General features: G+C 44.7%; 1 protein-coding gene across 3 annotated transcripts in view; it reads right to left on the reverse strand.

Annotated features, from left to right (window-relative positions):
- Window positions 1–25,642, reverse strand: part of CDH23 (cadherin related 23) — a 1,135,250-nt gene that overhangs the window by 62,122 nt on the left and 1,047,486 nt on the right. The window lies entirely within an intron of this gene.

Consider the following 25,642-nt stretch of genomic DNA (forward strand, 5'->3'; position numbering starts at 1 on the left):
TATTGCAAAGTTAATGTGTCCAAAAGTACCCTTGAAGGCACTTTACATGCGGGTCTCCCTTCCAATGTAAATGTACCTGTCTTAGTTTCTACTACATCTATTAAATATTTGGGGATTTTAATTATTCATACTCCCTCCTCTCTGTATACTTTAAACTACTCACCTCTTCTAGTTCGGATTATTGAAGAGCTACACCGTTGGTCATCTCTGCCTCTTCCTTTTCTAGCTAGATGTCATTTACTGAAAATGATGAGCTTTTCTAAACTCTTATACCCTATGCAGACTATCCCACTTCTCTTGAAACACCAGGATGTCAACCGTCTCACCACTGCATTCACTAAATTTATATGGGCTAATAAACGTCCCAGAATAGCATTAAGCAAATTGATGCTTCCAAGGGATCGAGGGGGCCTTAACTTCCCTAATATCCGTCATTATAATTTGGTGTGCTTACTGAGACATGGAGTAGACTGGGTTAACGGGTCTAATACGTACTCTATGTATTTATTGGAAACTGATGTAGTTCACCCTTGGTCACTGTCGGCTTTATTACACACTAAACACTCAGCTATACCTAAAGATGTAAAAGGGAGCCTACTCATTAGGGACACGGTTGCAGCCTGGAAGGCCTGTAGAAGTGGGCTTAACCTCCCATTCCCAATAGGCAGACAAAATAGACTGTATATTGACTGGAGGGCTGTGGTTTCAACTTTAATAAAACACCTATTCCATCCCGCTGAAGGTCGATACTATATGTTACCTGAACTAGAAATGGAATATGGCTTGAGACCTAATCACGTTCTTCAATACTCACAGCTAATGTCCTTCCTACGTCCACGATTAATTACAGTGTCCCAGGAAACTCAACATGTCTCTTTTGATGATTTTCTAGGTAACAAATCTGTCACCCACTCCTTGTCCTACCTTTATTGGAAAATCATAAGAGGGTAAGGGTAGTGAAGGAGTAGAAGCTTTGTTGTTCCGATACTGGGAGTATACATTGGGCAAATCTAACCTTCTCAAACTGATCTTGGATGGCTGGACTACAGTTCGCAGGGTGGTAACTAACGAGGTGTGAAGGGAGACCCAATTTAAAATTATACACCATGCTCTGTATGGTTTCACACTCCCGAGAACTGAGGCAAGGCCTGATCGTATAGAGGTTTGCCCAAATTGCAATCTGCCCTGCTCAGACCTGTTACATGGACTGGTTTCTTGTCCTAGAGTACAGGAGTATTGGGTCTCCCTCTTCACCTTCTTGAATGACAAACTGAAGGTTAATTTACTAGTTGATCCTGTTTCACATTCCAGGGAATGGTTTCTTCCTATCTGTCCAGCTTCATGTTTTCTTACTTGTAGCTAAGCACTGTTTACTAGCACATTGGCTGGTCTCTGACCTGCCGACGGAAGGAGAGGTGCTCCAACAGGTGAAGCGTTTGCTACTTTCACCTTGTTTGCCTTCCCATAGTTTGGACTTTCCGTGCTCCCCACGCCAGCTTGCAAGACGCCCTAATTGCTACGGGCTTCACCACAGCATGTCCTCCAAAAGCACTTGCTTGCAATCCATGGAGGACCGGCAAGCACGAACCGACAGTATGCTGCAGACTCTTGATGCACTTAATCCGGACACCAAGGAGTTATTGGATCTTCGCATGCACATGTCGGATCTTGAGGCAGCACTCCTTCAAGAGACCAGGATATGGTTGGATTTATCCTCACTACAAAAGTATGTGTCTCAGAATATAATCCCTCGTGGCCTTAGATTGAAAAAATTTCCTACTACTGTCTATTCGGATTTGTTCAAGACTGAGTGGCAAGAACTTCTCTCAGATTCATCTATGAAGTTCGTCAATCTGATAATCCGGCACGAGCAAATGGCCCTTGATGAGGTGAGAAACAAAATTTCTTTATTACAAAAAGATGTTGCTAAATATGCTGAACATAAGCTGTTCCAAGAGTTGGACACTAAAATCAATGACAAACTCACATTAATGGAAAAATCTATTGCTGACACTAAACAGGTTAAATACCTTAGAGATGTCCAAGATTATCGGTCTAATAGTGTTTTTCCCTGGCCACAGATAACTACTCGGGCGAGTACTCCTCGTTCTATCCTAAAAAAACACTCTGCCAAGAGACGCCCCAACAAACAAAACAAGAAACGTGGCACCACCAGGGTTAACTTCAGCTCAACAGAACCAGATACCTCTGACTCTGCCTCTGATCCCGGTGAATTAGTCACTAATGAGAATACGCCCAATCAGGACCTCAAATCCGGTCCACACCCTGCGACTTCTATTTCAAAAAACGACGGGCGGGTCGGAAACACAGAGCCAGAAAGACGCAGTCCGCGCAACCACCGGGACAGAAAGAAATGAACACTATTCCTATCTACAATATTTCAGCCAAGATTCTTACCACTTCTCAGATCTCGGTTTTGTCACGGGGACTGTCTTTCTCTCCAACTACTAGATTTGATTTATTCAGAACTTTGATCGATATCAATAGGTTTGTGAGAGGTATTACCATTCGTCGTCATTTTTCCAATATGCCTAAAATAGATAACTCTATTGTACTTGATTGTGACGATATGATTAACTATGATTTTGTACCATCCCCTTCACCTAACCCTGTTGTTCCAGAACATGGATTAGCCACCAATTTTTCTTTTCAGGACATGATGTCTATTTCCACACTGGACCAATTGTGTGATCACAGCTCCACTGCCTTGGACACAGTTCCAAAGATTACCACACGCAACTCTAGCTTCTATCCTGTCATGTCCAGAACACCTGTTCTGGACATGTTTCAGGAGGCAGTCGAGCGTGATCTCACAACTTTGGCCCACACTAGGAGTCACCATGCCCCTAATCTTACTCGTTTAGAAAAAGCTGCTCTTGACAGCCTGTCCACAGCAGATGACCTTGTTGTGAGACAGGCTGACAAGGGGGGCGCCGTTGTCATATTAGATAAGGGACTTTACCGTCAAATTAATTTAGACATGCTATCGGATCCTAACACATACCGTGTTCTTAGATCAGATCCTACGAGCATCTTCAAACAACGGTTAGTGGAGCTTGTGGATCTTGGTAAGGAGAAGGGTTTTTTTACTTCGCGTGAAGCAGACTTTCTCATTGTTGAATACCCAATAATCCCCATTTTTCATTCTCTTCCCAAGATCCACAAGCTCTGTTTCCCCCCACCTTGCAGGCCTATTGTTGCCGGCATCGGCTCTTTAAACGAAAACCTTTGTGCCTGGATAGACTCGCTCCTCCAACCACTCATCCCTCAGATTCCGGCATACATACAGGACACTAAACATCTACTACTTAATTTGAATCATATACCTTGGCATTCATCTTTCTCCTGGGTCTCAGCGGATGTCACATCCCTGTACTCAGTGATTCCACACCACCTTGCACTTACTGCACTCCAATGGTTTCTTTCTACTTATTCCACCTATACTCCTGATCTTCGTGAATTTCTGGGTACATGTGTTTCTTTTCTTCTCGAACACAACTTTTTTATGTTTGATGGGTGTTTCTTTCTCCAAATCACTGGCGCTTCTATGGGGGCCAAATTCTCCCCCTCTATTGCTAATATCTACATGTGTTGGTGGGAATCTATCTACCTTTTTTCTCCTTCTAATCCTTTTGCTAAACATCTCATCTGGTACGGTCGCTACATAGACGACCTCATATTTATATGGGGTCCCGGTGTGGCGACCGTGCCAGACTTCTCTTTCTATCTTAACACCAACACTCTTAATTTACAGTTCACTGTTTCAGAACACACTCACACCATTTCTTTTCTTGATGTCAATCTGAGGGGTGACAGTGCCACTGGCCAAATACAGTCTTCTACATTTTGTAAAAGTACAGCCGTTAATTCCATTCTGTGTGCCCACTCGTGTCACCCACCCCACGTCATAAAAAACCTGCCGGTGGGTGAGATGATTCGGGCACGCAGAAATTGTTCTACAGACAAGGATTTTTTCACTGAGGCAGAGTCTATCCAGACACGTCTGAAAGCTCGTGGTTACCCTGATTGGTCACTTAAAAGAGCCACTAAAATTGCCTTTAGTCGAAACAGACAGGAACTACTTAACAGTTCCCGTAAACCTAAAATGAAACACGACAATCCAACTCTGGTGACTTTCACTACTTCTTACAGCACTGATTTTTCTACTATTTGTAAGATCATACATACATACATGCCTATGATTTTGACTGATCCCCAGTATGCATGTATCAAAGAAACCGGTTATAGATGTGTTCCCAAAAAGGCTCCCACAATCGGCCAAAGAGTCTCTCCGAGTCTTTTCTCTACCTCCAGGCCTGCTCCACCCACTTGGCTATCCTACCCTGGTTCATTTAGATGTGGGCACAACCGTTGCACCTGTTGCTCGGTGATGCACGTCACCAGATCCTTTACTTCATTTGTCACTAACGTCACTTATACAATCAAACAATACATTAATTGTAATACCACATATGTGGTGTACCTGGTGTCGTGCATGACCTGCCGTCTACAGTACGTCGGCTGTACCACAAATCCACTAAAAGTTCGGTTGAGAAAACATTTATCTGACATCCCCCATTTCAATTCCAGAAACACCTCTGCAGTGTCCAGACATTGTGCTGAAGCACATCATGGCAGTTTTTCCTCTTTACAATGTACCGCAATTGAACGTGTTAACCCATCCAAGAGAGGAGGTGACTTGAAACAAAAGCTTCTCAATCGAGAAGTCTTTTGGATTCTTAAATTATCAACACGAGTTCCTCTTGGTATGAATAAACGGCAGGATGTCATCCTCCATTATTAAGTATAACTCTATTGATGTTATCGTCTATGCATTTCTTGACATCTTCACATGTTCCCCAGTTGTCCATTAATATATACTGATTCACTCGTATACTTATGTCAATTTTTACATAGGACCTATCTGGTGATACATTTTTAAGATGTCAATTCATATGTAGCTTCTTTACAGCCTATGTGCATGATTGGCATATATCTTCCTAATATGAAACTTAATAACTTATGTCTTTTTATTTATTCATTTTTCTCTCATCTCTCCACACATTGGTCATTTATTATTTTCAGACATTATTCTTTTATGTAGTTACAATTATATTTGTATTTACCCATCGTTTTGATACTTGAAGCATATTTCTAATGTTTTTACACTGCCCCTATTTACCTGTAAGGGGTTAATTCCTGCCGGTCACATGACCTGTGACCGGCTGTAATTACCTCACTGCCTATTTAAGCCGACTTGTAACATGCATTTGTTGTATGACTAAGAGCGCTTGCAGCGCTTGAAACGCGTAACTTGTTCCTTCCTTGTCCTATGGATTAAACCCGATTTTACCTGCATTGAACTGGATCCGATATCTTTCATTTTCTCGTTTGCTACTTATGGACCAACTGAAATTAGGGAGGACTGCAGAAAAATCAGTTAAATAATTTTTTAAAGAAATGGAAGTCCTTTATCTCTGTCTTCCTGTATGATGAGGAGATCAGACGGTTCATGACTCCGTTTGCTGATTCTATATGATACCTTAGGAATAGTATTGCAGGCTCCTTAGGAAGGCTTCAAATAACCTGACTTATCTACCCCGTAGACATCATTTAACATGGGCTTTGACCATTTTATGTGTTTGTGAGGTGACCTAACTCTTCCCTAGTTTTTATCCCATGGTGGCTCTGTGGGGCTGCAAAGCGATCAGGGATGGTAGGGTGGGGGTTTGGAATGTTGAGATTATTTGTCTCATTTTGCTTTGTGATAATATTGCATTTATCTGTCTAGCTTGTATTTCTTAAGATCCTCCACCTTACCTGTGTATCTGATAATAAAAATTCTCTATTAAGTATTACTATATAAAGGTTTTCTTTTAGACAAGCAAACCACTGCCCAATACAAGCACCAGTCCAGCAGATCGGCTCTTGTAAGGGTAAGTTTACATGGGCAGGTTACGTGCGAGTTTCCCGCTGGAGGTAATATTCACCTATTTGGCAAGAATCGCCCCTGGTGGTACGGCACTTAGTTTGCATTTAGAAGACTTCATTGCACCACCTTCTTAAAAGCCTACATTCTTGTGTTACTGAGTGGACCCCCAAGGTCCAGGTCCAGTTGTCATCATCTCTACAAATTCCTTAGGAAAAGCACCATATTTATGGAAAATTGTAATCTTCAAGGGACAAACTCATTATAGTTCTCTTTGCTTTGTGCTTAAAGGGGTACTCCACCCCTAGACATCTTATCCCCTATCCAAAGAATAGGGGATAAGATGTCTGATCGCAGTGGTCCTGCCGCTGGGGACCCCCGCGATCATCCTGCTGCACCCGATGTTCCTTTAGAGCGTCTGGTGCAGCACCGGAGGCTCGTGATGTTGCGGCCACGCCCCCTCAATGCAAGTCTATATGAGGGGGGGCATGACGGATGCCACACCCCCTCCCAGACTTGCATTGAGGGGCGTCGCCATGACATCACCAGTGGGGCGTGGCCATGACGTCACAAGCCTCCTCCCCGCATCACCAGTCATCCGGCACACAGCGAAGGTTCGCTCTGTGCACCAGATGTCTGGGGTGCCACAGCCAGCTGAGTACTCCTTTAAGAAATAACATATTAAGCAGTTTATAGAACGGTATGTTTTGCAGAGGTCTTTTGTGTAAAGGAGACAGTTGTACTCAGTAGACAATGGTTGCAGTATTTCGGCATTGTGTTCCATGGATGGAAGCCAAGTAACTAAGGAACATTCGAACGCCGCAGCCTTTCACAAGCAGAACTGCAAAGTAATTGGTACATTTACATAGCTCCAACATTTCTATTAGTAAATAAAAAACAGCTATCACAGTATAAATACTGTATAATGAGCAGAGGAAGCAATATACCAGGAAACTACAAAGTTCACCTGTGAGCAATGTCTCCATTCACAAAATTAAATAACAAAATTCCTGTTCATAGTGCACGGTATACCACACATATATAATCAATCATTGTGTAACCCTATTAACTCTAAGACTTCGCTGCACATTAGTAAGCATTGCTGTGTCCCCAGCTGAATATGGTTTGTATATTTGCCACATATTTTAGTGGGTTTCCTAGAGACACACCAGTTTTCTCCCACAGTCCAAAAATATGCAAGATATTGCAGTGGAAAACATTTTTTTTTTTTATTCAACTCATGCCAGAAAGTTAAACAGATTTGTAAATTACTTCTATTTAAAAATCTTAATCCTTCCAGAACTTAGCAGCTACTGTATGTATCACAGAAAGTTATTTTCTTTTTTACTTCTTTTCTGTCTGACCACAGTGTTCCCTGCTGACACCTCTGTCCATGTCAGGAAGTGTCCAGAGTAGTAGCAAATCCCCATAGCAAACCTATCCTGCTCTGGACAGTTCCCGAAATGGACAGAGGTGTCACCAAAGAGCACCGTGGTCAGTCAGAAAAGAAATTGAAAAAAGAAAAGAACTTCCTCTGAAGTATACAGCAGCTGGAAGGATTAAAGGGGTACTCCGGTGGAAAACTTTTTTTTTTTTTTTTAAATCAACTGGTGCCAGAAAGTTAAACAGATTAGTAAATTACTTCTATTAAAAAATCTTAATCCTTCCAGTACTTATTAGCTGCTGAATACTACAGATGAAATTATTTTCTTTTTGGAACACAGAGCTGTCTGCTGACATCAAGACCACAGTGCTCTCTGCTGACCTTTCTGTCCATTTTAGGAACTGTCCAGAGCAGCATATGTTTGCTATGGGGATTTTCTTCTACTCTGGACAGTTGTTAAAATGGACAGAGATGTCAGCAGAGAGCACTGTGGTCATAATGTCAGCAGAGAGCTCTGTGTTTCACAAAAAAAAATGTTCTCTATAGTATTCAGCAGCTAATAAGTACTAGAAGGATTAAGATGTTTTAATAGAAGTAATTTACAAATCTGTTTAACTTTCTAGCACCAGTTGATTAAAAAATAAATAAAAAAAAGGTTTTCCACCGGAGTACCCCTTTAAGATTTTTAAATAGAAGTAATTTGCAAATCTGTTTAACTTTCTGGCATGAGTTGATAAAAAAAAAAATATATATATATAGTTTTCCACTGGAGTACCCCTTTAATGCTGCCTGTGTGTACTAGTTCTAGGAAGATGACATTGTAGGATATGTATATACTTGCACAAACAGTTAGTGCTGTAACACACTATTGTATAAGCTGCTTAACATGTGTGCAAACAATGCATTGTGGAATAACTTGCTTATATGACAAAACTATTGTAAATGTGAAATTCATTTTATAGGCTGCAATATATTGTTATGTGGCCTGCTTTTAGCTTAATGGAATGCCTAATAGAATCCTGAAACAATGTATTTCAAAAGCATCTAAGTATAAAATACATTATCACATTGAGAGCCGCTTGGCGTCTTTCTGTGTTAATGGAACGCTTTTCCATGAGTGGATGTTGTCATTGTAAAGCCAAGGGCAAGTAACTATTCTATCAATACCTGTAAATCAATGGGGAATACAACTAATTACAGTATTTATATACATAGATATATGGTTACCACTAGTTTTTATACTATTACAAATATAGATTTTCTTACTGTATATAGTGAAAAAAACAGCTGTAAAACCTTAGTCTCCATGAAACTGTGCAGAGAAAGCTAATACAAGGTTCTATGCAGTATGTGTCCTTACAATGTATAATGGAATTGAACGAGTTCAGCATTAGAGATGAGAAAAATTTGATTCGGACAATTTGCCAAATTTATTTGTGGTGAATCGCTATTACAAACGGCTATTTCTGGCCTACAGAGAGCCTCAATAGGGGTGTATAGCACTTTGCCTTGTCCTAACATGAATAGGGAGTGTGCAGTGTTAGTGAAATAATACTGTTATTCAGTATGACATGCAGATTACAGGCATTGCTATTAGAATCACTGCTGCAGAGCTTCAATGTGGCAGCAGGGAGACCATATGGTGTCAAAATTGAAGAGAATGAAGAGATTTTTTTATGTAATTTTAATTTAATTTAAACTTAATAACATTTTTTGAGTACCCATTCTGGTGAGCATCGAGCTGGCAGTCCTCCGCCAGGTGAGATACCACCTGTTCCAGCCCCAGCCTCTCAGCACCCTCTGATTATGAAAGTGTGTGTTAGGAATCACGGCAGGTGGTGGATCCTCTGGGCCTGTGTGGATGGAGACTTGAGCCATGCCAGGGAGCGGAGTCTTAGGTGCCACTGGTTTTCACAAGGGCACACCACAAAGTGGGATGGTCTTGCTGTCGCAGTTGGCACCCAGGTCGCTACCCTTGGCACAAATCGTCCACACCGGTAGCTGGGAGGGTGGCGTGGCACAGAAGGTGTCTGGCAGGACGTGGCGAGATGGCAGAAGGTAAGGCAGGTAACACTGGGATAGGAAAGGTAGGATAGGAAGGAACAGATACACAGTAACAGGAGCACAGGAACACAGGACTTCACAATGGCATAGACTACCAAAGATCCGTCAGGGAAAGCAGGGAGGAGCAGAGATTTATGGAGAACGGGACAGGTGCAAGCACTTTAATTAATTGGGTACTGGCCCTTTAAGAGGAAGAGATCTGGCATGCGCGCACTCTAGGAGGCTTGTTACGCCGAGCGCTCCGGGTCCCTGCTCCTCCCTGAAGCGCTCGCGCTGTTTCTCTCTCTGCAGCGCCCCGGTCAGACCCGCTGACCGGGAGCACTGCACTGACATTGCCAGCGGGGATGCGATTCGCATAGTGGGACGCGCCCGCTCGCGAATCGCATCCCAAGTCACTCACCTGTCCCGATCCCTGGCTGTCTCGTCCTGGCACTCGCGGCTCCGCTCCTTAGGGCGCGCACGCCAGCTCTCTAAGATTTAAAGGGCCAGTGCACCAATGATTGGTGCCTGGCCCAATCAGTCTAATTAGCCTCCACCTGCTCCCTGTCTATTTAACCTCACTTCCCCTTCACTTCCCTGCCGGATCTTGTTGCCCTTGTGCCTGGAGAAAGCGTTTATTGTGTTTGCCATTACTGTGTTCCTGACCTCTTGCTATATCCATTGACTACGAACCTTGCCGCCTGTCCCGACCTTCTGCTACGTCTGACCTTGCCTCTGCCTAGTCCTTCTGTCCCACGCCTTCTCAGCAGTCAGCGAGGTTGAGCCGTTGCTGGTGGATACGACCTGGTTGCTACCGCCGCAGCAAGACCATCCCGCTTTGCGGCGGGCTCTGGTGAAAACCAGTAGCAACCTAGAACCGGTCCACCGACACGGTCCACGCCAATCCCTCGCTGACACAGAGGATCCACATTCAGCTAGCCGAATCCTAACAAGGCTGAGGCACACACGCCGGAGCTGCAGGGACACCAGGGAGCTGACACAGAGGACTGTGAGTGACGGGTTGAGACTCGCATGCGGGCACGTCCCGCAATGCGAATCTCAGCCCCACCGACAGCGAGACACAGGCAAGGAGCGCAGATGTTACAGTGTGAATGTTTCATTTAATCAGTTATGGTTCATTGTTATCGCTTCAAGCTGTTTCATTGGCTTCTTGTGATAATTCCACAGGTAATATGATATAGACGACCATAGGGCCTCAGTCTTGAAAAGATTACATCGATTTTTTTAAATTTAAGATTTATATTAGAGTCCAAAGTTTAATGTCCCAGTGTTTACTTTGTACGAATAATGTATGACCACAAAATCCAATCTAACAAGGAGGCACAATGACAGAGCCTGGAGGTAGCAGCAGCATGAGGAGACCATAATCTGGAAGAGTGACACAGCCTGGAATTGGCAGCAGCACGAGGACACCATATAGTGGCAGAACGACCCAGTCTGGAGGTGGCAACAGCCTGAGAATACTATAGGGTTTCACAATAGAGAATGTTAAAGATATTTTAGAAATTTAAAATTGAAGATTATAGATATATTAAAGTTTTAAAAGTTTAATTTAAGGTGCCAACAACGTAAGGAGACCTGCTGGCGGCAGCATGAGAAGACAATAGGGCTTCATAATCCCTAAGATTAACCCCTTAAGGACGCAAGTTTTTTCTGTTTTTGCATTTTCATTTTTTCCACCTCACCTTTTAAAAATCATAACGCTTTCAATTTTGCACATAAAATTCCATATGATGGCTTATTTTTTTGCGCCACCAATTTTTTTCGTGCCATTCAGCCACTATATGGTCTCCTCATGCTTCAATCACCTCCAGGCTGTGCCATTATGACAATATATGGTCTCCTCATGCTTCAGCCACCTCCAGGCTGTGCCATTCAGACACTATATGGTCTCCTCATGCTTCACCACCTCCAGGCGGTGCCATTCAGCCACTATATGGTCTCCTCATGCTTCAGCCACCTACAGGCTGTGCCATTCAGACACTATATGGTCTCCTCATGTTGCCACATACTCCAGGCTGTGCCATTCAGGCACTATTTGTTCTACTCATGCTGCCGCCAACTCCAGGCTGTGCCATTGAGCCACTATATGTTCTCCTCATGCTTCAGCCAACTCCAGGCTGTGCCATTCAGCCACTATATGGTCTCCTCATGTGGTCTCCTCATGCTGCCACAAACTCCAGGCTGTGTCATTCAGCCACTATATGTTCCACTCATGTTGCTGCCAACTCCAGGCTGTGCCATTCAGCCACTATATTGTCTCCTCATGCTTCAGCCAACTCTAGGCTGTGCCATTCAGCCACTATATGGTCTCCTTATGCTTCAACACCTTCAGGCTGTGCCATTCAGCCACTATATGGTCTTCTCATGCTCCAGCCACCTCCAGGCTGTACCATTAAGACCCTATATGGTCTCCTCATGCTGCTACATACTCCAGGCTGTGCCATTCAGCCACTATATGTTCTACTCATGCTGCTGCCAACTCCAGGCTATGCCGTTCAGCCACTATATGGTCTCCTCATGCTTCAGCCAACTTCAGGCTGTGCCATTCAGCCACTATATGGTCTCCTCATGCTTCAGCTACCTCCAAGCTGTATCATTCAGACACTATATGGTCTCCTCATGTTGCCACATATTCCAGGCTGTGCCATTCAGCCACTAATAGTTCTACTCATGCTGCCGCCAACTCCAAGCTGTGCCATTCAGCCACTATATGGTCTCCTCATGCTTCAGCCAACTCCAGGCTGTGGCATTCAGCCATAGTGACACAGCCTGGAGTGTGTAGCAGCATGAGGAGACCTTATAGTGTCTTAATGGCACAACCTGGAGGTGGCTGAAGCATGTGGAGACCATATAGTGGCTGAATGGCACAGCCTGGAGGTGGTGAAGCATGAGGAGGCCATATAGTGGCTGAATGGCACAGCCAGGAGTTTGCTGAAGCATGAGGAGACCATATAGTGGCTGAATGGCATAGCCTGGAGTTGGCGGCAACATGAGTGGAGCATATAGTGGCTGAATGGCACAGCCTGGAGTTTGTGGCAGCATGAGAAGACCATATAGTGGCTGAATGGCACAGTCTGGAGTCGGCTGAAGCATGAGGAGACCATATAGTGGCTGAGTGGCACAGCCTGGAGTGGGCTGAAGAATGAGGAGACCATATAGTGGCTGAATGGCACAGCTTGGAGTTGGCGGCAGCATGAGTAGACCATATAGTGGCTGAATGGCACAGCCTGGAGTATGCGACAACATGAGGAGACCATATAGTGTCTGAATGACACAGCTTGGAGGTAGCTGAATCATGAGGAGACCATATAGTGGCTGAATGGCACAGCCTGGAGGTGGCTGGAGCATGAGAAGACCATATAGTGGCTGAATGGAACAGCCTGGAGTTGGCCGAAGCATGAGGAGACCATATAGTGGCTGAATGGCACAGCCTGAAGGTGGTGAAGAATAAGGAGACCATATAGTGGCTGAATGGCACAGCCTAGAGTTGGCTGAAGCATGAGGAGACAATATAGTGTCTGAATGGCACAGCCTGGAGTTGGCGGCAACATGAGTGGAACATATAGTGGCTGAACGACACAGCCTGGAGTTTGTGGCAGCATGAGGAGACCACATGAGGAGACCATATAGTGGCTGAATGGCACAGCCTGGAGTTGGCTGAAGCATGAGGAAAACATATAGTGGCTGAATGGCACAGCCTGGAGTTGGCGGCAGCATGAGTAGAACATATAGTGGCTGAATTGCACAGCCTGGAGTCTGTGGCAACATGAGGAGACCATATAGTGTCTGAATGGCACAGCCTGGAGGTGGCTGAAGTACGAGGAAACCATATAGTGGCTCAATGGCACAGCCTGGAGGTGGTGAAGCATGAGGAGACCATATAGTGTCTGAATGGCACAGCCTGGAGGTGGCTGAAGCATGAGGAGACCATATAGTGGCTGAAAGACACAGCTTGGAGGTAGATAAAGCATTAGGAGACCATATAGTGGCTGAATGGCACAGCCTGAAGTTGGCTGAAGCATGAGGAGACCAAATAGTGGCTGAATGGCATATCCTGGAATTGGCGGCAGCATGAGTAGAACATATAGTGGCTGAATGACACAGCCTGGAGTTGGCGGCAGCATGAGTAGAACATATAGGGGCTGAATTGCACAGCCTGGAGTCTGTGGCAACATGAGGAGACCATGTAGTGTCTAAATTGCACAGCCTGGGGTATGTGGCAACAGGAGGAGACCATATAGTGTCTGAATGGCACAGCCTGGAGGTGGCTGAAGCTCGAGGAGACCATATAGTGGCTGAATGGCACAGCCTGGAGGTGGTGAAGCATGAGGAGACCATATAGTGGCTGAATGGCACAGCCTGGAGGTGGCTGAAGCATGAGGAGACCATATATTGTCATAATGGCACAGCCTGGAGGTGGCTGAAGCATGAGGAGACCATATAGTGGCTGAATGACACAGCTTGGTGGTAGATAAAGCATTAGAAGACCATATAGTGGCTGAATGGCACAGCCTGAAGTTGGCTGAAGCATGAGGAGACCATATAGTGGCTGAATGGCATATCCTGGAGTTGGCGGCAGCATGAGTAGAACATATAGTGGCTGAATGGCACAGCCTGGAGTATGTAGCAGCATGAGGAGACCATATAGTGTCTGAATAGCACAGCCTGGAGGTGGCTGAAGCATGAGAAGACCATATAGTGGCTCAATGGAACAGCCTGGAGTTGGCTGAAGCATGAGGAGACCATATAGTGGCTGAATGGCACAGCCTGGAGGTGGTGAAGCATAAGGAGACCATATAGTGGCTGAATGGCACAGCCTAGAGTTGGCTGAAACCTGAGGAGACAATATAGTGGCTGAATGGCACAGCCTGGAGTTGGTGGCAACATGAAGGGAACATATAGTGGCTGAATGACACAGCCTGGAGTTTGTGGCAGCATGAGGAGACCACATGAGGAGACCATATAGTGGCTGAATGGCACAGCCTGGAGTTGGCTGAAGCATGAGGAGAACATATAGTGGCTGAATGGCACAGCCTGGAGTTGGCAGCAGCATGAGTAAAACATATAGTGGCTGAATTGCACAGCCTGGAGTATGTGGCAACATGAGGAGGCCATATAGTGTCTGAATGGCACAGCCTGTAGGTGGCTGAAGCATTAGGAGACCATATAGTGGCTGAATGGCACAGCCTGGAGGTGGTGAAGCATGAGGAGACCATATAGTGTCTGAATGGCACAGCCTGGAGGTGGCTGAAGCATGAGTAGACCATATATTGTCTGAATGGCACAGCCTGGAGGTGGCTGAAGCACGAGGAGACCATATAGTGGCTGAATGGCACAGCCTGAAGTTGGCTGAAGCATGAGGAGACCATACAGTGGCGGAATGGCATAGCTTGGAGTTGGCGGCAGCATGCTTAGAACACATAGTGGCTGAATGGCACAGCCTGGAGTTTGTGGCAGCATGAGGAGACCATATAGTGTCTGAATGGCACAGCCTGGAGGTGGCTGAAGCATGAGGAGACCATATAGTGGCTGAATGGCACAGCTTGGAGGTGACTGAAGCATGAGGAGACCATATAGTGGCTGAATGGCACAGCCTGGAGTTTGCTGAAGAATGAGGAGACCATATAGTGGCTGAATGGCACAGTCTGGAGGTAGTGAAGCATGAGGAGACCATTTAGTGTCTGAATGGCACAGCCTGGAGGTGGCTGAAGCACGAGCAGACCATATAGTGGCTGATTGGCACAGCCTGAAGGTGGTGAAGCATAAGGAGACCATATAGTGACTTAATGGCACAGCCTGGAGTTGGCTGAAGCATGAGGAGACGATATAGTGGCCTAATGAGACAGCCTGGAGGTGGAGGCAGCAGCATCAGGAATCCTGAAAGTGACCCGGTGACAGAGTGGTGCAGTGGGTGGCAATACCAGTACCCAGGGCCAGATCATTATTGGCGCTCCTGGATCGTCTGCTCCGGGCCCCGTGCCCGCAGGGGGCCCCCGTCACATTCGGGACATCCCTGTGTCCAGAAAAATCTTTTCAGGACACAAGGATGTCCCTGTTACTTCTCTGTGGCCCCAGGTTAACTTTAAGAACGCAGGGGCCGCTGGGAGGTAGCGCACGCAGGGACGTCACTGACGTCCCGTGCGTGCACCCATAGAAGAGCATAGCGGAGCAGAGCAGCGAGGAGGACGTGCGCATGGTATGTCACCAGCACGTCATCTTCAGTGTTCCGACCACCGCTCGGAGGAGTGGTGGTGGTACTGGTAACACTGGGGCAGTAAACAGGCATACAGCCTCCAGCCATACACTGTATATGGCTGAAGGCTGTATGTCTGTGGGGGAACTGTACTGCACCTAATGTGGGGAACTATACTGCACCTAATGTGGGGAACTATACTGCACCTAATGTGGGGACCTATACTGCAACTAATGTGGGGACCTATACTGCACCTAATGTGGGGAATTATACTGCACCTAATGTGGGGGAACTATACTGCCAACCTAATGCGGGGAATTATACTGCCAACCTAATGTGGGGGAACTGTACTGCACCTAATGTGGGGAACTATACTGCACCTAATGTGGGGAACTGTACTGCACCTAATGTGGGGGAACTGTACTGCACCTAATGTGGGGGAACTGTACTGCACCCCTAATGCGGGGGAACTGGACTGCACCCCTAATGTGCGGGAACTGGACTGCACCCCTAATGTGTGGGAACTGGACTGCACCCATAATGTGGGGGACTGTACTGCACCCCTAATGTGGGGGAACTGTACTGTACCACTAATGTGGGGGAACTGTACTGCACCCCTAATGTGGGGGGACTGTACTGCACCCCTAATGTGAGGGAACTGTACTGCACCCCTAATGTGGGGGAACTGTACTGCACCCATAATGTGGGGGAACTGTACTGATCCCCTTATGTGGGGGAACTGTACTGAAGCGCCTTAAATCTGTTTGGCACTATCCATATCTGTGAATTGTTGGTGTGTCACCATTGTCAATCTACTCTAATGCATCAGGCATTGGTGGGTGGAAATCCTGGCTGATCCATGCCTGTTTCATATTCACGAAGGTCAGTCTCTTTCAAATTTTTCATGGACAAACAAGTTGTCCATGAAGTTACTATAACCCCTGCCGCACTAAACACCCACTTTGATGGCACACTACTGACCGGCCAGGACAACTTTTCCAGGGCAAACTCTGCTAGTTGCGGCCACAAATCAAGTTTGGCTGCCTAAACGTCCAGCGCATCTTCACGATGTGTTAGCATGGTCATGTGAAGGTATGCCACCACCTGCTGGTTCAGGTCCTGCTCAAGGTCTATCTGCTGCTGATTAGTTGCTTCACTATGCGGTTGATGAAAGGTACTCATCAGCTACTGTAGACTCAGGCTGCCACCCCACCGCTCCCCAGCAGCCATGGCAGTGGAAGGTGAGCGCAGAGGGCCCCCCTAGTCAGACCTGCAAGAGGATGGACGATGGCTCCGATAGGCATCGGCCAACTAACTAATTAAGATGTCTCTATAGTAGGTCAGTTTGTCCTCCCTCTCAGTGGGTGTAAAAAAGGCCCTCATCTTGTGCCGATAGTGAGGGAGCAATGAGGTGGAGAGCCAGCAGTCATCCCACTGCCGAATGGTGACAATTCGGCTGTCACTACGCAAGCAAGTGAGCATGCATCGTGCCATTTGTGCAAGTGGCTCGGAAGGACTCTCTGCCTCCATCTCCACTGCATACTGCAACAGTGTGTCTGGGTCCTCTGTCTTGCCTTCCTCATAATCCTCTAGCTCCTCTGGCTGCTCCTGCTCCTCCTCTCTTGTCAACTTGGCACTCTCCACTTTGGCTCGGCACAAGCCATCAGTTTTCTGAAAGGTGCAGAGTCCACCACTTGAAAAGGGAAGGACTGTAACACCAGCAACTTGGACAGGAGCACATTCAGTTTCTGCATCGTTGGATGAGTGGGTGCATACTGTTGTCTCTTGGACATGGCTTCGCCGATGGATTGTTAGTGGAATGACTGACTAAAAGTAGGAGCATCTGGAGCAACAGAAGGAGGGTATGAGATGGCGGAGCCTTGGCTGGCTGAAAGAAGGAGCGGCGTGCCACTAGGTGAGGCAGCAGGCATTGGGACCCTGGCCATGCTTCACCTTCTGCTGATACATCTTGTATGTGGCTATGTTAACCTCCTCCGGATGCTTGATGAAAAACTGCCACACCGCCAAGTAGCTGATTTTCCCACCAACAGTCCGCACTAATTGACTGCTACTGCTGCCATCTCCAGGAACCTCTGTTCCACTACCTCCCGGGAGGGTAGGCTGCTGTGAAGCAGGTGGTCTCCCCTGGGCACGTTTGGCTCCAGACTTTCCACTTCTGCCACCATGCTGACTGCCAACCATGTTACCACCTTGCTGGCTCAGCTGCTGCCTCACGGGCAACCTGCAACCCTCTTCCCCTGATGATGATGATGATGATGCCCCTTCTGCACCCGGCTCCCAATTGCGATCGGCTTCATCATCATCAACAAGTGTCTGCACGTCACTGATGTCCTCCTCAGGTTCCTCAATAGTGTCTGCTTCAGGACCCTAAACACTGGCAACACCACCTCACATGTCACTCTGCTCATCACTACTTGCCCGCCTAGTGGAGGAAGCGGTGGATGTCTCCTCCACTTCTTGGCTGGGCAGTAGCGGCTGACTGTCCTCTATTAGATCATCCTCAGTGAATAGTGGAACTGAACCCACTGCATAACATACTTCTGTAGGGGAGGGAACGCCATAGGACAGAGGCAATGGGAGGACAGGGACTGCTCCCGGGCCATGCCAACTGAGGGTTGTGTCTGAGGTACCCACCGACTGTTGACTGGGGGTATCAGATGTCACTTGTGACCGCAAGATGGGTTGTTGGTTTAGACATTCCCGCCAGCTGATACCAGGAGCTCAGGCCTCTCGCTGCTGCCACTCGCCCCTATTCTGCTGTGACCTCTGCCTGCGCCTGATGAATTTAGGCTTCTGCCACTCCTCTGCGCACGTCCTGGCACTTCTCTGCCTGACATACTTAGTACGTATACAAGGGGAGTACAATACGCTTCACTACGCTTAAAACAGTATTTGTCTATAACAGCAGCAGGTGTGTACTTTCACAGTATCTAGGCCCTTGACAGATTAACAGGTACAAAATAGTACACTACTTAGATGTAGGTATGTGGTATGCACTTATAAGGGCAGAAAAATGTGCTACAGTACAATAAAAAAAACCGTATTTTTGCACAACACCAGCAGTACACAACAGTGCTGGAGCACACAAAAGCTGTGTTCTAAACCCAAAATTGCACTCTGTCAAACAATATTAAGAATGGACTGCTGGGTATTATACCGTATACAGACTAGTATAACCAGCAGATGATTTGTTGTGGAACAAAGACACAGAATTGCACTAAATAGGGGTGACTGGCTGCTGATAGGCTGCATCTTGCATGTGATTCAGGGTCATCCCGTCTACCCGCCTTCCTGTCTTGCCTTCCCAGAGTTCCTTGCCCCATGTCCTCACATGTGGATCCCTCATTTTAGAGGCCCTGGAGCCTGGACCACACTAAATGGAGTTTAATGAAGCGATTCGCGGCAATATTCGCATATATTGCAAAACAATTTTTTCATGAAATTTGTAACGAATTCGGATTTGTCAGCTTCGATTCGCTCATTTCTATTCAGCATGTAAGGCTAGAAATGATAGAATCAGTGCGGAGGAATAGTGGAAAAGTTACCCATAGCAACCAATCAACCACATTTGTTAGAGGCCTTTTTAACCCCTTAAGGGCCAAGCCATATTTTGGCCTTAACCTCTTGAGTACAAAGGGTGTACGTGTATGCCCTTGTCCCACTCGCCTTTTATGATGCTCGCTCAGGATCTGAGCGTGGGTCATAGGGGAATTTTTACACAATATTATAGTCCCCATAGGAAACTATTATATGCAATCTTCATGTTGCATAAACTGTTCAATGCTATGCCATAGAACGCTATGCCATGCCACACCATCTGCGATGTCCGGCATTAGTCATGGGTCCCAGCGGCAGATAGCCACCAGGACCTGTGGCTAATGCCACACATCACCGGTCACGGTGATGCCCGGCATTAATTCCTTAGATGCCATGATCAAAGTTGATCGCGGCATCTAAATTGTTTTAAAAAAAACACTCCCCGGCTGTCAGCGGTGCTGATCCGGGCCACCGCAGTGAAGCTGCAGTGTCCCAATCAGCTGAAAGGATGGCAGTAAGGCCCTTACTTGACTCCTCGCCATCCGATCGATGATCTGATGCTTCAGCTAGCTATGGCATAGCATTGAACAGTGTATGTAATTTGAAGATTGCATGTAATAGTCTCCTATGGGAATCCTATAAATTTGTGTAAAAAAGGTATTTAAAAAAAGTTAATAAAAGTGATTTACCTCCTTCCTAATAAATGTTTGAATCACCCTCTTTTTCCCATTAAAAAATTAAATAAAAAATGTAAACAAAAAAAAAACAAAAAACAAATGGTATCGCCGCATGCGTTAATGCCTGAACTATAAAAAGGTAATGTTACTTTATCCACAGGTCATTGGCGTATATGTAAAAAAATACCAAAGTACAGAATTGTGTATTTTGGTCCCTTTGTGTACCATAAAGAAGTGATCAAAAAGTCCCATGAAAACAATTGGTACCAATAAAAACTAGAGATCACAACACAAAAAAATACTAGAGATCACGACACGGAAAAATTAAAAAGTTATAGGGATCAGAAGAGGATATTTTTAAAACATGCAATTTTTGTAGAAAAATTAATAATTTTTTAAAAGAAGTAAAACAAAATCAAACCTATATACTGTATGACCAGGAACAGTATAAAGAAGATACAGTACAGACTAATCCGTACAATAGTTACAGTAGGTTTGATTTTGTTTTACTTCTTATAAAAAATTATAACTTTTGTACGAAAATATACTGTGATAGCTGTTTTTTATTTACTAAAAAAAGAGAAAATGGCAGCAGCACACTTCAACAAAGTGGAGGCTCTTAGCGCACTTTTTGATCAAAACGTGTCCCCCCATCCACCACGCGGAGTTGGCCTCATATCGGATGGGACCCTAACATTCACTCACCTCATGCTGGGTAACATGCTGGATCCACTAACAACCCAAAACAACCTCCTGTAAAATAGGTGAGGGGATGCACGGCTACAGAGGGAGCCACTCCCCCCAAATTGCACAGCAAAAATGTAGCCAGCACCTAGGTGCTGGCTACATTTTAGTTTTTTAGTTTTTTATTTACTAATAGAAATGTTGGAGCTATGTAAATGTGCCAATTACTTTGCAGTTCTGCTTGTGATAGGCTGCGGCCTTCAAATGTTCCTTAGTTACTTGGCTTCCATCCGTGGAACATAATGCCGAAATACTGCAACCTTTACACAAAAGACCTCTGCAAAAAGTAACATTCTATAAACTGCTTAAAATGTTGTTTCATGAGCACAAAGTGAAGGACCCTATAATGTTTGTCCTTTGAAGATTCCAATTTTCCATAAATACAGTGTAGTTCCTAAGGAATTTACATAGGGGACTATAGCATGCAGTACATTGATTAAATACACTGATCAATGCCATTAAATTGATCAGTATTATCGGCGGTTGATTGCTCAAGCCTGGATTTCAGGCTTGGAGCAATCAATCAGTGATCGGACGCGCAGGAGGCAGGTAAGGCACCCTTTTGCTGTATCCTAGCTGATCGGGACATCGCAATTTAACCGTGATGGTCCTGATCAGCTCGACTGAGCTGCCGGGTAGCTTTCATTTTCACTTTAGACGAGGCGATCAACTTTGATCGCCGCGTCTAAAGAGTTCATGCCGGACATCTGCCTGAACTGCAATGTCCGGCATTAGCCACGGGTCCTGTCTGCTGATAGCAGCTGGGACCTTGTGGGTATGATGCAAGCTCAGCTCCTGAGCTCAGTTCATAACCCTCCCGTGCCGCAGCGCCATTTAGAAATGGCGTTTTGCGGCAAGGGATTAATAGTTCAGGCATTTACGCACACAGCGGTACCACATATGATTATGTTAATTTTTGTCTACATTAATTTATTTAAAAAATGGGAAAAGGGGAGGGGGTGTTCAAATTTTTCTTGGGAAGGGGTTAAATATATATATATATATATATATATTTTTTTTTTTAAATGAACTGGTGCCAGAAAGTTAAACAGATTTGTAAATTACTTCTATTTGAAGATTGTAATCCTTCCAGTTCTTGTCAGCTGCTGTATGCTCCATAGGAATTCTTTTCTTTTTGAATTTCCTTTCTGTCTGACCACAGTGCTCTCTTCTGACACCTCTGTCCATTTTAGGAACTGTCCAGAGTTGTAGCAAATACCCATAGTAAACTTATTCTGCTCTGGACAGTTCCTGACATGGACAGGGGTGTCAACAGAGAGCACTGTGGTCAGACTGAAAGGAAATTTAAAAAGAAAAGAACTTCCTCTGTTGTACACAGCAGCTGATAAGTAGTGGAAGGATTAACATTTTTAAAAAGGAGTAATTTACAAAAAAAAAAAAAAAATATATATATATATATATATATATATATATATATATATATATATATGTTTACCAGCGGAGTACCCCTTTAATACTTTTTTCCCCATAGGGGACTATAACATGCAATAGCATAGCATTGATCAGTGTTATAGCTGGCAGAGCCTCAGAGCTTTGATCGGATGGTGAGGCCCTCCTGCCATCCACTTAGCTGATCAGGGCTCACAATTTCGGCACGGATGTCCCGATCAGCTGCCCTGAGCAAAGTGGCACCATTAACCCCACATTTTAGACACCGGCATCTAAAGGGTTAATGCTGGGCATTGGCCCGATCGGTGATGCATTACCCGTGGGTCCTGGCTGCTCATAGCTACCAGGACCCACCGGGTATGAAGTGTGCTCAGCTCGTGAGCACACTTCAAACCCTAGTAACGGGACCAGGGCATTTAGGTATGCCCTCGGTCCTTAAGTACTAGGATGCAAGGGTGTACCTGTATTCCCTTCCTCCTAAAGGGGTTAAAAAAATAACAAAGCAATCTGATTGTTTGTTATGGGCAACTGCACCACTCTTCCTCTACACAGGTTTTAACCCCTTAAGGATGCAGGGTTTTTCAGTTTTTGCACGTTCGTTTTTTCCTCCTTACCTTTTAAAAATCATAACCCTTTCAATTTTCCACCTAAAAATCCATATTATTGCTTATTTATTGTATCACCAATTCTACTTTGCAGTGACATTAATCATTTTACCCAAAAATTCACGGCGAAACGGAAAAAAAATAATTGTGCGACAAAATCGAAGAAAAAATGCTATTTTTTTACTTTTGGGGGCTTCCGTTTCTACGTAGTACATATTTCGGTAACAATGACACCTTCTCTTTATTCTGTAGGTCCATACGGTTAAAATGGTACCCTACTTATATAGGTTTGAATTTGTCGTACTTCTGCAAAAAATCATAACTACATGCAGGAAAATTTCTACGTTTAGAAATGTCCTCTTCTGACCCCTATAACTTTTTAATTTTTCCACATACAGGGCGGTATGAGGGCTCATTTTTTGCGCCGTGTTCTGAAGTTTTTATCGGTACCATTTTTGTTTTGATTGGACTTTTTGATCACTTTTTATTCAATTTTTAAAGGTATAAAAAGTGACCAAAAATATGCTTTTTTGGACTTTTTAATTTTTTTACGTGTACGCCATTGACCGTGCGGTTTAATTAACGATATACTTTTATAGTTTGGACTTTTACGCACGCGGCGATACCATATATGTTTATTTTTATTTACACTGTTTTATTATTTTATGGGAAAAGGGGGGTGATTCAAACTTTTATTAGGGAAGGGGTTAAATGACCTTTATTAACACTTTTTTTTACCTTTTTTTGCAGTGTTATAGCTCCCATAGGGACCTATAACAATGCACACACTGATTCTTTATACAGATCACTGGTGTGTATTAACACACCTGTGATCAGTGTTATCGGCGCTTGACTGCTCCTGCCTGGATCTCAGGCACGGAGCATTCATTCGTCGATCGGACACCGAGGAGGCAGGTAAGGGCCCTCCCAGTGTCCTGTAAGCTGTTCGGGATGCCGCGATTTCCCCGCAGCGGTCCCGAACAGCCTGATTGAGCAGCCGGGTTACTTTCACTTTCACTTCAGACGCAGCAGTCAGCTTTGATCGCCGCGTCTGAAGGGTTAATACAGGGCATCACCGCGATCGGTGATGTCCTGTATTAGCCACGGGTCCCAGCCGTTGATAGCCGCTGAGACCGAACCGATATGATGCGGGGACACCGCATGACCCCACGGCATATCGCAGGAGCCGTTAAGGGGTTAATAAACATTTGCCCTTGCTTTTACACTACAGTCACAGCTTAGAGACCTTGGAAATGGAATAATCAAGATAGTATAGAAACTTTGACACTTTTGTATAATATTGAGAGATGGGAAATGGAAACTGTAGGTCTAAACAATTCTAACTAATGAGGGAGAATTATCAAAACCTGTGCAGAGAATGAGTGGTGCAATTGCCCATAGCAACCACATCAGATTGCTTCTTTTATTTTCAGAGGCCTCTTTAAAAATAAAAGAAGCGATCTGATTGGTTGCCATGGGCAACTGCACCACTCATCCTCTGCACAGATTTTGATAAATCTCCCCCATTATCCGTGAAAATTATGCAGAATGTACACAGTACATGGTTTTATAGGTGACAAGGTTAAAAAAATAAACAGGTCTATCAAATATAACCTATAGTCCTACCACGTTGATCCATACTAGGGGAAACATTTTCTCCCAAATCCAAATATGACAATCAGAATCAAAGGAGTACTGTATTGGTTCTTTTCTGCTTACAATCTGCTCAGAGGGGGAGGGGGGGGGGATAAAGTAAAAAAAGAAAAAACCTCTCTTACCTTTCTGGTTCCTGTCAGAATCATGGAACTCTGTTCCCACTGTCTGTTTTTTACAGTATGGGGAAGTGATGTCACACGACCACTTATCTAACCAGTGGCTGCAGCGATGGTCCGCCTCTGGCTCCGATTGGATGAGCGGAAGTGTGATGTCACATCACTAAACCCAGTCAGTGTAAACCAGAGTTCTGTAATTCCAGCCGAGGCATAGGAGTCAAAATTTTTTTGTTTTTTTTTTTGTTTTTTTTTACCAAGTCCCTGAGCGGATTGGAAATATAAAAGATTTTCAGGAATACCCCTTTAATCCCTGGATCAACATATTTTCTGTAGAAATCTAATACCATAACTTGTAATATATTTAGCAATAAGGCCATTTAGACCCCTGGTTTTCTGGTTCAGTGAATCCATATAGGAATTTTTTTATGTACTGGCCATTGTTTTAAATGACACAAACACATTGGCTGAACAGATTGTTCAACTGAAAAGGGGCCATGTTGGAGGTCTACTATGGAAGTCCTCTTCCTCTTTTCCTCTGCCCACCCTCTCCATGGGTGTCTTTAGAAGATTACACATATACAGCATAATATCAGTTTATGGGGTTGTTGTTTTTTTCTTTTGAGGGCGGGGGGGGGGGTCCACTTGACCACTCATCTTGTAACGGCTACGTGTACACTAGTATTTTACACTCCATACCCCATACTATCTCCAATCCAAATCAGATATGTAATGATTAGACACATACAGTATTCACTCTGCCTTTTCGATATTTCCTGGCAATGTTGAGGAGAACATTTACAAGTACACTTCGAATAAAAATGTGATGAACAAATAAAGAACAGGTAATTGCTATCTATTAGTCATTTCATTACTGTAGTACATGTACTAATGGTCAGGCTCTGTTAGAAAGCTCAGCGTAATTGAAAAACTGGAATGTTACAGTTATAAAAGCTCAAACTTAGCCAGATGTAGTGCCCTCCCCAATAAACTTGAAAGATAAATGTTCTCTCTAAATTTAAAAAATAGGGCAATTTATAGCACAAGGACTCCTCCTGCTATTGAACGCTCAGGCATGGGTCAAAGGCCCCAGATACATGCTGATTCCTGTAAAAGCAAAACAGTACACCAGTCTGAGGAAGCGGCATTGACTGTGCTCTTCTCCAGTAAAGCACAAACATTTTTTTTTTACTGTTTAATTATAGTCACTGTCATTTACGTTACTGTTTGCTATGTTTCTCCATAGCGAAAGTTAAGACAGTTAACAAATTTCTTTCATTTTGCC

This window comes from Hyla sarda, chromosome 7, assembly GCF_029499605.1.
Source record: "Hyla sarda isolate aHylSar1 chromosome 7, aHylSar1.hap1, whole genome shotgun sequence".
Lineage (NCBI taxonomy): Eukaryota > Metazoa > Chordata > Amphibia > Anura > Hylidae > Hyla > Hyla sarda.